This window comes from Pinus tabuliformis, chromosome 7, assembly GCF_031772625.1.
Source record: "Pinus tabuliformis cultivar Carrire ecotype Pingquan chromosome 7, CPIR1, whole genome shotgun sequence".
NCBI lineage: Eukaryota > Viridiplantae > Streptophyta > Pinopsida > Pinales > Pinaceae > Pinus > Pinus tabuliformis.
Window position 1 is genome coordinate 1,407,498,857 of NC_142293.1, and position 13,430 is coordinate 1,407,512,286.

The following is a 13,430-nucleotide window of genomic DNA, read 5'->3' on the forward strand; positions in this document are numbered from 1 at the left end:
TCTACACTTTTGAAGTGAGTCATCACCCTGGGCAAATTAGTAGCAGCATAAACGAGGTTATGTTCTATTCTCAGTTTCTTATTTTTCTTATTAAAGTCCTACTGCATAGTATAGTTGGGGTATTGGATCCATTTGAATTACAAACTTTGAAAAATAATTGGAATTTATGTGGTCTGGTGGAATTAACTAAATATTGCACTGAGTGAAAGATTGTATTTTGTTTGGTTGAATAGTAATGATGTGTTGTATAATTGATGGTGGATACTAAGTTACATTTTGTACTTAATTTGTTCAAATGTGCATTGCAATGAAAAATGATAAAAAAAGACCTAGTTGCGTTAAATAACCTAGGGAAAAATTACCCTAGCTCATTACAATGGTCTTAGATTCATCAAATTGATTTTTTTCTTCGTAAAAGGATGGGAAACAACTTAACTTATATATTTTGTTATGTTCTATTGTTGGTTTCTTATTTTTCGTAGTTAAGTCTTGCTACACAGTATAGTTGAGGTATTGGATCCTGTTGAATTCCAAACTTTAAAAAATAATTGGAATTTATGTGGTCTAGTGGAATTATATGAATATTTCACTTAGTGAAATTTTTTATTTTGTTTGGTTGAATAGTAATGATGTGTTTTACAATTGGTGGTGGATACTAAGTTAGATTATGTACTAAAAATTTTCAAACGTGCATTGCAATAAAAATTGATAAAAGATGCCTAGTTATGTTAAATAACCTAGGGAAAAATTACCCTAGCTCATTACAATGGCCTTAGATCCATCAAATTGATTTTTTTCTTCGTAAAATGATGGGAAACAACTTAAATACTTCTATATTTTCACATTCTTCTCATTAAATACCACATATCTCAACAGCTCTAAGAACTTTCTTTCATGCTCTTTTACGATCATATTTCCCACGTTGAGCTTGAATAACTCTTTCATCCTCTTTTCATAGTATCATTCTAAAAGATATTGTTGCTAAATATACTTCTTGAATTTCTTCCAAAAAATTATTTTGTCATTAATATGATTTAATTTCTTTAATTGATCCCACCACATATAGGCTTTCCTTTTAGATGATAAATAAAAATCATAGCCTCTAGATTAGATGAGTAACTATGCAACTAAAAATATCTTCTAATTCCAACCAACCAAATTTCAACATCGTCTCCTATCTTATTTTCACCATCAATTTTTGAAAACTGATTTGGAAAGTTATCCAACTCATGTATTCTTATTATTTTATGTTTAAAACGAGTACTTCTAGGATACTCCTTGACTCTTCAGATGCATAATACTTCTTGGTTATATGTGTAGGTGAGTAGTGATGCCTTTGAGCTATTCTAGGAGTTCTTGAGTCTTTTTATCATATGTATTTATCCCTCACTGCATAAGGTCTTCCTTCTTCCTCAATTCTTGAACTTTATCCATTATTCATTTGTCTGTGCAACATTGCAACCGCTAAGTATTTATTTGATTTTATTACTCTTACACTCTTATTATTCTTTCATTATCATCTTTGTAATAATGTACTTTTATCTTAAGTATCCTCATCGTCTCTACCAACTCCACCATACCTTTATGCCCATTAGAATTTATTTCCTCATTATTTAAACTAATGTTTATGCCTTTTCTCTTTCAAAATTGTAGTATTTTTTTGGCAAATTCCATGTTTTTATAATCTACAATTCTTAACCTTATCATGTTCCATTATACCCCTAATTCTACAAAATGTGTAAGCAACCATTCTTGTTATAAGTTTTGCATATTATAAAAGTTTCATTATTTAGGCTATAAGGTATTCTTCATCTCAATTCATTACGAGTATAGTTGCACTAAACTAGATATTCATCTTTTGGATATATTCTCCTCTATATCACCTTTCCAATGATTATATGCATGCCTCATTCTACTCTCTAAGATGAAGTTTACATCCTTCATAAGTATAACATTTCTCCTTAATTGTGCCCCTTTTTGATATTCAATTATTGTTAGAGGCTAACTTCTACCACTTGTAAGATAAAAATATTTCAGGAAATAGAAAACAAATCAAATCAACAAAAGATATTATTATATATTGTGAGTACATAATAACTTCCAAATTTCAAAACGATGCTCTAGTTAAATTTTGTAGCAATCTAGAATTTCCAATTATGTTCTTCCTACATTTTCTCTAGACTTAGAATTTTTATTGGAACTAGCTATCTCTCAATCTGAGCATTTTTGGAGAAACTTCACTATGGAAAAAATTTGGTATTGATGAGTGCCTAAAATGTTGAACTAAGAAAATTTTCTATCAATGATTACTCGATTCCTTCTTCAACGATCATCATAACTCTTTGTTGGTGGATGGTATATTTTCCTTCATTGATGATGTTTCCAAAACTTTCCATTGATGACTTAAGTGAAAGTATTCATCAATAACAAGAATAAAATTTTCTCAGCAATCAAACAATTTGTCTCCCCTTAGAGGTTTGTGCAATTCGCCCAATATCGAATGACTCTTTCCTAAAAGTACTAACCAAAATATTTCATATGAAGATAAATTTCACCTTTCTGATTTCCTATTTAATGTTGACGGGCTTCATAGGATTGAGCCAAATGTGCCAATTACACCCTTTCTGAAAATGCCAATAACCTTTCTAAGAAGTGCCAATGCACTGCCACTGTCTTACCCTTATCAAGATTAATAGTACCATTTCATCCCTACTACCCTACAATGTGGCTAGGCTATTTATCATGGACACATTACCATATCATCATATGTATATCCTAGAAAAAACCATGTGAAGCACAAAAAATGTGAGGCCATCAGAAATCAACCAAATCTTCGAAATAATGAAGGCATTGGTAATCAAACTCCTTTAGTGATTTGTGAGATGCACCATAGCAATGAAATCAAATAAATCCATATTGAACTATACCCATATAGTTATTTTTTTAAACCAAGTCTTTGATAACACATCATAACATTCCCAAATCTAAGCTAGGTCAAGTCATGATAATAATATTCTTTGATACTAACCCTTTTCTAGCACTATTATTATGTCATATTAAATAATAAAAATATTTAAATCCATTTAACTTCAATTCTTTCCAAATGTCAATCTTCAATATCAATAATTAGTCCTATTGTATATAGGAACAATGGCATCGAACAACCCCTCCAATGACCCCTTGTCAGGAGGAGCCATGTTAGGGTCCAAAAAACATATTAGATGACATTCTGATGGGTCTCTTGAGATACTATAGGAACATGTTTGATTGCTAGTAAACATGTTCAATGCTACACTATAAATCGAATGTTTAACATGTGAATAATCTTCTTTAACACATGTTTAATGTGAAAAAATATTGTTCTTGATAGGTGCATGGGTTGAGCTTGAGCTTAGTGGTAATGATTTGAGTACTCCACCTTCAAGAACCAACCAGCTATTTGATAGAGTTGGTTAAGGTAAAATTTGAATATAAATCTTGAAGTGAGGTTTTTAATGCATGAAAATTTATTGCACATGTCTCATACTTGTGATTGACAATCTTATGTAAATTATGCAGGTCGTGCATATAGATATATTGTCAGGGTTTCATGAACGAGTAGGTGTGATTTTGAAGGGTCTATTTCACATGGTATAGGTACACGTTCGATTGCTAGTTATCATGTTCAATTCTAGATAGTATATAAATTTAGCATTTAACATGTGAATACTTTCTTCTTTCACACAAATTTAATGTGAACAAATATCATCATCCATAGGTGAATTGACTAAGCATGAGGCTAGCTAAGTTGATTCTCAGTGACTTGTCCAAGATAATTTAGGTGAAAGTTGAACATACATATTGTTCAAGATATGTTTAATGTTAAAAATGATCACATATCTCATACTTGCACGAATGGAAATTTGATGTTTTGTACAGGTCATGATAGCTCTGAGTTTGTTTCCTCAAAAGGGGACAATCATCATTCGAATAACGACTCGTAGAATGAGAGAGTTCATGGACCATGTAATTTTAAATGTAGATATTTTTTGAATATGAATTGTCCAAGTGAAATTAATTTATATTTAAATAGTCTGTGAACATTTATCGTGTTATAGGTTTTGATCATGCTCTTGTGGGACGTGGTGGTGGTGGGAGAGGTCATATGGCTATAGAGTATGCCCGCAATGAAAAATATGAACCTTTACCCCCATCTTGGAGATTTTTCTGAGGAGATTCCTTGGGAAGACAACATCTCCTCTCTTACTATTGATAACATCAAGGTGCATTCGACAAGATTGCAGTATGAGCTAGAAAATTAGCAATCTCTCTGACTCTACTAGAGATTGTCTCCAAATACTTTTGCACAATTTTGAGAATCTCATAATGACATATCATGGGGTTGGATCGATGATCGAGGTTTTTTTTACATGATACGGAGGAGGTGAGCATCAGTTATGGGTAGACACTCATTTAAAGAAGTGAGATAAAGGGTCACTATATAAATTGGCTTCTCATTGTTTGACTTGCGACCTAAAGATAACAATAATATGAAGGTTGTAAGATTTAATGACCCTAATATTGCACCATTTATTTATCAGAAGTTCCTATATGCATGCAGCAAGTTCCCCAGTAATGATGAAGTGTCGCAATATTTTGTGAGGATGTTGTACGTTGAGTTTCAAAGGCACATGGATCCCAATTATATAGATATGGGATCCATATTCTATGGAGTTAGGAAAGGTTGTACATATGAATGATTTGATGCTATGTGAGATGTTGGATTTAGGGCTCCAAAACCTCATTTAGAACCTCAACTGCCTAGAGTTGTTGCACTTCGAGACAATTTTTCCATTTCATCCAACATAGGAGCTCATAGAAGGGAGAATATTAGGGAGCTTGTTCAAGATGTTTTGTGAGAAATGTTAGTTGGGTTAGGAAAGAGGAAGTGTTTAGAGAGTGAGGAAAAAATTAATTTTTTTTAGTGTTCTGGATGAGGTGCCGAGAGATATGGATCAACCAAAACTCAAGAGATATGCAACATCTTGTAGATATCATTTGGACCAATCCTTGGCTCATGATAGTCGAAGCCTTGTCGAGGCATGTTCTAGGAAGCCATGATTATTGAACTATAAAATCACATTTAAAAGATTAGCTATAATTCAAGTTAAATATAAATTTATTGTTTTGAATTGCATATACATTTTGTCTCAAAAAATCACTTATATTTATTCAAACTTATGCATCTTTCATAATTTTTAAATGATGAATTACTTCAGTGAAACGATTGTCGTTTCATGAACTTGTTAATATTGATTATAAGCTCTAATTAATGGTATCTTCTTTTATAAATTTCATTTGCAACATGTTTGACATTTATTAATTTCTTCCGATTAATTAAATTATGTTCTTGCAATTTAATTGGAGTTATCTCAAGGGATGTGCGTGAGGAGTTCACACCGTAAGTGTTTTTCATTTTTATTTGAAGGATAAAAATTATAGTTTCCCATGTTGCATTAGGTGATCCATTGATCTATCTAGATCTCTTAGATTCATGGTTGTAAGCCAATTGTTTTGTGACATTCATTTTATATTGTATTACTGCCATTTAAAATTCATGTTTATGCTTAATACTCTTTTGGGGAATTATATACCCTAATAGCATTTAGCACTTTGTGGATTGTGGTTGATTTTGGCATATACATGTAGAAGTTAACTAGCCATCCTGACAGAACACCAATCAAAAAAGCTAGCCATCCAAGACCCCTACGTAGGCCTCTACACACATGCTGCGAAACATGTAATCACACTCTGAGAATCTATCTCTGATTTAGACACCTTGCCTGCTTATGTTATTGGAAGTGATCATTTGGCCCTCTAGAAAAATTTTCTGACCTCTTGACCTCTGGACGCTGAATCAACCCCCTGCTCAGTCAAATCGATCTACCTGTTATCACCCCAAGAAACTCTCCTTGGTTGTATATCGGAGATGCTTGGGAACATTACAAACTCAACTTAATGTTGGAAATGGATGAACGGGAGGAATGATGCTTGTTCAAGCCAGATAACCACTTCTACTATGCTTAACTCCAGTCATGCGTGAACACCCCAGACTACAAGGCTTTAGACCACCAATTAGTCACAGTTTAGAGTTTGGGTGAAAATGGAGAATACTGACCACACCAGCAGATGCACAAGACCATGTGATGGCCAGCTGCAACCAGTAAAAAGGTCTGCAAATCTAATTCCCTAGTGTACAGACAGGATGACAGCTCTCTATCACTAAGTGCAAAGAAACCTGATAAACACATTCACTGATACATGCAAGATTTACACACAGAGGTGGGATGACAGCCCCTCTAATGCTAAACATCAAGAGTTCAGGAAAAATGCAAATCAAGCACAACCTAGAACAGAAAAGAGGTGGAAAGTGAGTGATTAACAGCAAAATAAGCTTGCATTAGCTGAAAATGCCGACGAGACGCTGCAAGTATCAAAGCAGTTACAGTCTCCAAAAGTTGAACCTTACATCAAAACAACAACCATCAACCTTGATTACATCTATATTTTGGGTATATATAGAGTTTCATTACAAATATGTTTTTCTATTCTAGACGTGGAGGGGTCATAATGGACCACCAACCGCTTTAACCGTTTGATGGAGTCTCTGGTGCAATCTGCCTACTTTAGTGAACAAATCCGATCTTCTCAGGCGCTCTGCTGTACTTCTCGAGCAAGTGGAGTGTCGTGGGGGATAGAATTCCATAACTGTTAAATGAATTCATCGGCTCGGACTCTGTCCTTTTTCTCCTCTACAATACAGTTTCTTGAATGCAGTTGTTGAAGATGAAATATGCCGGGTACTGGTAGGTGGTCGCCTTCATCCTTCAGATGCATGGCCTGATCAAGGTGAGTGGACTGTATGGTGGATGTACGAGCAAGGCGGAGGAGGGACATTGGTCATTGGATCAAACAGATGGATGGCGGAGCTCGCTCAGCGGGGACTATCGGGAAGGCGAGGCGGGAGAAGATCGCGAGCCGTTGGATCTCGGGCGGATAGATCCAACGGTCATCGGGCAGAGGAGGCGCGTGGGGGTTAACAGTCGGGGAAAGCGGTTTGAGCGGTAAGTGGTATTGCTCGCACCACTTTCAGGGGTCGGGCAGTAATCGTACACGAACGAGCGATACCTATCATCGGGCGACGCATGGCAGACGGGGTGGGATGAAACTGCTTTTCATCACGAGTTATCGCGCGATCAATTTGCGGGTGTAGGGGGAGCAAATGCCGTTGGATCGCGCGATAGGTGATCAGACATCGGGGTTTAATTACATGGGTTTTTGTTTGATGTGACAGGGAACGACGAATTATGGGTTTCGCAAAAGTGCACGGTTATATGGGTTTTGGGGTCTTTAAAGCCCTGGGGGTTTAAGAAAAAGCATTTTATGTAATATTAAACAAAAGCATGTGCAAGGGGGATGAAGAGGGGGATGGACGAGGAAGTGGAGAAGGGTGAGGATAACCTGTGTAGACCCTTTTTGAGTAGAAAACTAAGGACCGAGCTTACTTTTGCTCCTTGAACATCAGCAACATGTAGTAGAGCTAACACTGGCTCCTTCTGGGGATGAGATCCTCCCTGTGAGGTCTCAAGAACTTGCAGATCAATGCCTTCCCTGTAAAATCAATTAGCAAAATTTCCTAGTGTTCCATTGGGCATGGAGTCTAACTGAGCCTATACAAAAGTAGATAAAACAACATATTTACAACTTTAAGGCCAAAGACCTTAAATCACATAAATTTTCAGAAAACGCCCATTAACTGGGCCATCAAAAACTGCTTCTCCTCCCATACTTTTCAGCATGAAGGTATTGTTCCCTTGAATCTGAGAAATAATAAAAGGTCTTGTCCAGAAGGCATCAAACTTCCCATGGTTGCCTTTCTTAATGGACTCAAAGGATATTCTTTCTTCATCAGTCCATTTAATCTCTGACCCCTTTCTCAACATGGAGGTAATGTGCTTTACCAGTTCTGCAAAATTTGGGATGAACCTCCTTACAAAATTTATCTTGCCCAGAAAGGACTGGATGTCCTTCTTTGATCTTGCGACAGACAAGGTCTGAATTTATCTTACTCTTTTTGGGTCGATTCTGACACCTACAACAGAAACTACATGTCCTAATAGCTTGCCCTCTTCTAAAGCAAACTGTGACTTTTTAGGATTGACTGAAATCCCAAACCTTATGCACTTCAGGAACACTTTCTTCAAATGCTGCAAATGATCATGATGGCTGCTGGAGTATACGGTTATATCATCAAGGTAGATAAGGACAAAATTATCCTTCTCTCCCATAAATGCTATATCCATAGCTCTCTGGAAGGTGGCTCTAGCATTCATCAGCTCAAAAGGCATCTTGGAATACATAAAAGTGCCCCAAGGAGTGGTGAATGCAGTCTTCTCTTGATCATCTGGATGCATAGCAACTTGATTATACCTCGAAAATCCATCGAGGAAAGACATCACTTTGGCTCCTGAGACCTTCTGCAACAAATGCTCCATCTTGGGTAGAGGATAGTTATCTTTCTTGGAGCACTTCTTTAATTTTCTGAAATCAACACAGAGTCTGATTTCTCGACTTTTATTCCTCACCACTACCAGGTTGGCTACCCACTTTGAATATCTGAGAGGGACTATGATTTTGGCGGCCAATAACTTCTTTATTTCTTTTTCAATCAGAGGGAGGAGCAAAGGATTTATTGGTCTCAACTTCTGTTTAAAAGGGATGGTGTCTTTCTTTAAAGGAATTTTATGCTGGATGATCTTTTTGTCATATGTTTTCAGGTCACTATACTCCCAGGCAAAGACATTAGAAAATTGCTTCATTAAAGTGTAGTATTTAGCACTTTGGGCAGTAGACAGATGGGTGGACAGATTTATGTATATGGGCTGATCTGTACTCCCTATATTATGCTTACAGATGACAGATTGGTCTTCTTTTGGGGCGGCCTTATAAGGCACATCATTCTGGTCAAACAACTTTTCTAATGGAACTAGACCCTTAGGTATATCATTGCTGGGCAATTGAACAATGTTATCTTTACCAATTCTGTTTCTAAGTTGGGATTGGGGATTTTCTTCCAAGGCTTCATTCTCTTGGTCAATTTGAATTTCGAAGAATTCATCGATGACTTGCATAAACCTATTCACTTCATCATCATCTTCAAAAACTTTCCAGTGCTAGACATTATCAGGCAAGGATGGTCTGTATTTTATTTGAACTTCATAAACTAGTCTAGGAGGCATGGGAGGGATAAACATGCTAGCAGACACGACAAGGGAATCAGCAAGCTGATTTCCGACTCTAGGGATATATGAGATACAAAAATTGTCAAAATAATCTCTGAGTCTCCATACCTCATCTCTGTATGCTTTCAACCTTGGGTGATTTGCTTGAAATGTTTTATTCACTTGCTGAATGATGAGATCAGAATCTCCAAACACCTTTATGTTCCTGATTCCTCTGTCTTTAGCTGCGTTGAGACCCAATATCAGAGCCTCATACTCTGCGATATTGTTGGTAACTTGAAAAGCCAACTTAAAAGACAGATGTGTGCTTTCTTGTTTTGGTGATATGAGCACCACCCCTGCTCTTGCAGTTTCCCTGGAGCATGCTCCATCAAAGAACATCTCCCAAACCAGACTTCCTTGCTCTCCTTCGGCCCAATTCACTGGTTTCTTGATTTGCATGGAGGCCTTCTGGGATTCTTCAATTTAAAGAATACAAGCTCCAAAATCAGTGTCCACAACATAGATAGGATGATTAGAAGGATTCTTCTCATCACTGATGATGTAGGCTAGCTGTGCTTCTTTGTAAAATCTCCTGCTTTCCCCTCCAAAGACTGGGATAGTGGCATAAGATAAATAATTTTGTAGTGTCCCACCTAGTCTCTTAATCCATCCTCTGGACAACATCATGCCAAACTTGGGAGGGACATCTGCTACCACAATATCCATCATCATACTCTTCATGGGCAACTGAGTTAGGGTAATGGCTAGGTCTTTGATCAATCCTAGGCATTTTACCTTTCTTGAATCAAACGAGAATAAGTCATGATATGGTCTAGTGATATCAAGGCCTAACTCCTCCATGAAAGCCTTAGGCATCAGATTGTGGCTGGCCCCTTTGTCTAGCAGGCAATTGTGGAGGATTTTGTCATGAATGGTCAAGGAGACATAAAATGATGGAGAATTATCATCAGCAGGTTCGATCATGGGACTAAGCACAACTGAAGGCTTATCATCTTGCAAATTGACGTAGTCAGTGGAGGTTTGTGTGGCTTTCAGCTCAAGGGCATCAAGGATAGGCTTTCTAAAAACTTCACTCTTTACAAGTTATATCAGAGGTACAAATATTTTTAACTTCTGGACTTTTGACTCAAAACTGAAAGGGGAGGGGACTTATCAAGACCTCTTACCTCTTGAGCCGGTGCTTTGAGGATGACTGGATCAATTGCTGGTCTTTTCTTTTTGATATTCTGTGAGTCTGTCTGGACATCAGCTTTTTGGGCAGGACTCTCCTTGACATTGTTTGATTTTGACCTCATATTGTACCTTTGCTGATCACTAGTCTGCAAAAAAGCCTCTCTGTCCCACTCTTGACTGGTTTGGTCCTGTAGTAATGATTCTTCATATGTAGTCAATGTCAAAAAGGCAGCACTGCCTTTGTCTTCCATGCAATGGATTTCATCCTCTTCTTCGAACTGCTCCTCCTCCATGACTACATTTTGGAAAGGAGCTTTAACCCTTTATTCTTCATTTGCTTCTTTACCCCTTTGAATGATTTGCAACTGTTCATTTTCTCTTCTGAATGGATTCGGATTTCTTGGAGCAAATGTGTTCGGAAGCCTTGCTTTTCCGGAGCTCTACTCGAACTTCAACTTAGATATCTCAGCAGCTAATGACTCTATCATCTTAGTTATCTTATCTAATTTAGGTTCTGAAGATGAAGCAGAGGAAGAAGAAGCCTCACCTCTCTGCCTCCTTCTATCAACATGACTTTTGAGCTTTTCTGCAGCCATAATATTAGATTCTACCTCTAGTGATGCATCTTGCATTTCAGCTAGGGTGGAACATCTTCTTTCTCTCAAAAGTAGGCATAAATCAGAGTCAAAATCACTGGCATAGGAAAGCTTGGCTGAGGTGGGAGTAGGCTTTACTTCAGCTGGTATCTTATTGTACATACGGTTAAATCTTTTATTAAAATCAGACAATGATTCCCCATTTTCTCTCTTGAGGTTACCAAACTCAGTATGGTAATACACCAAATCTTTTTTATCTCCCCAGTGTTTCAGGAATGCATCATCCAATGCCTCAATGTCTACTATGGACCTATGGGGCAATTCTCTGAACCACTTTCTAGCCTCTCCATCAAGGCTCTGGACAAACACTCTCATCCACACATAATCTTCACCGATATCTAGGTTATCAGCATAACTATAAAAAGATTCAAGGTGTTCTTCAGCTGTTACTCCCTCTGTACCAGTGGAATTAGGCATATATTTCTAATATTCTCCTGCAGGCATGGCATTCAAAGGACCAGGCAAGACCAAGGGTCCATACCTAGCGGCTATGATTCTTTCCATCTTCATGGGGGCTTGCTGGCCTGCCATGACTGGGATAGGTGGAAGGATACTGGCAGATAGAATGGTAAGAAGTAATGAAATAGATGATAGATACAAGGGAGGAAAATGATGGACTGTATGGGGGGCTTTCTTTGGATTGTGATCCAAAGGGGAACTGACTGAACAAGGAGCTTTATGAATCTCTGAAGGTAATTCTTTACTAATAATGCTAGGCTATAAAACTTCTCTTGCAGAGATACATAAGATTTCTTAGGCTTACCTGATCCTGATGCTCCTTTCTGTGATGTTTTCTTCTGCTTAGCAATCTTCTTAGGGTTAGGCATTGGGTCAGCTGGTGATTTCTGAGGATTTCTCTGGGTATGCCTCACAAACTAAGCCAGAACTGAAATGTGGAGTCGCCATCAGGTAGGTTCTCCAGTAGAGTCACCAGATAGATGATTACAGCCAAAAATGTGTCTAGCCTTTGTCTATCATCAAAGCTGGAACTATGTCGTTTCACAGGGAAGCTGAGCTTCAATCTCCTCTCCCCGGCAACGGCGCCAATTAATGTTATCACCCGAAGAAACTCTCCTAGGTTGTATATCGGAGATGCTCAGGAACATTACAAACTCAACTTAATGTTGGCAATGGATGAATGGGAGGAATGATGCTTGTTCAAGCCAGATAACCACTTCTACTATGCTTAACTCCAGTCATGCATGAACACCCCCAGACTACAAGGCTTTAGACCACCAATTAGTCACAGTTTAGAGTTTGGGTGAAAATGGAGAATACTGACCACACCAGCAGATGCACAAGACCATGTGATGGCCAGCTGCAACCAGTAAAAAGGTCTGCAAATCTAATTCCCTAGTGTATAGACAGGATGACAGCTCTCTATCACTAAGTGAAAAGAAACTTGATAAACACATTCACTGATACATGCAAGATTTACACACAGAGGTGGGATGATAGCCCCTCTAATACTAAACATCAAGAGTTCAGGAAAAATTCAAATCAAGCATAGCCTAGAACATAAAAGAGGTCGAAAGTGAGTGATTAACAACAAAAGAAGCTTGCATTAGTTGAAAATTTCGACGAGACGCTGCAAGTATCAAAGCAGTTACAGTCTCCAGAAGTTGAACCTTACATCAAAACAACAACCATCAACCTTGATTACATCTGTATTTTGGGTATATATAGAGTTTCATTCCAAAGATGTTTTGCTATTCTAGGCATGGAGGGGTCATAATGGACCACCAACCGCTTTAACCGTTTGATGGAGTCTCTGGTGCAATTTGCTTGCTTTAGTGAACAAATCTGATCTTCTCAGGCGCTCTGCTGTACTTCTCGAGCAGGTGGAGTGTCGTGGGGGATAGAATTACATAACTATTAAATGCGTTCACCGGCTCGGACTCTGTCCTTTTTCTCCTCGACCATACGGTTTCTTGAATGTAGTTGTTGAAGATGAAATGTGCCGGGTACTGGTAGGTGGTCGCCTTCGTCCTTCAGATGCATGGCCTGATCAAGGTGAGTGGACTGTATGGCAGATGTACGAGCAGGGCGGAGGAGGGACATCTGCCGTTGGATCAAACGGATGGATGGCAGAGCTCGCTCGGTGGGGACTATCGGGAAGGCGAGGTAGGAGAAGATCACGAGCCGTTGGATCTCAGGCGGACAGATCCAACGGTCATCGGGCAGAGGAGGCGCACAGGGGTTAACGGCTGGGGAAAGCGGTTTGAGCGGTAAGTGGTATCGCTCGCACCGTTTTCGGGGGTCGGGCGGTAATCGTACATGGCCGAGCGATACCTATCATTGGGCGATGCGTGGCAGA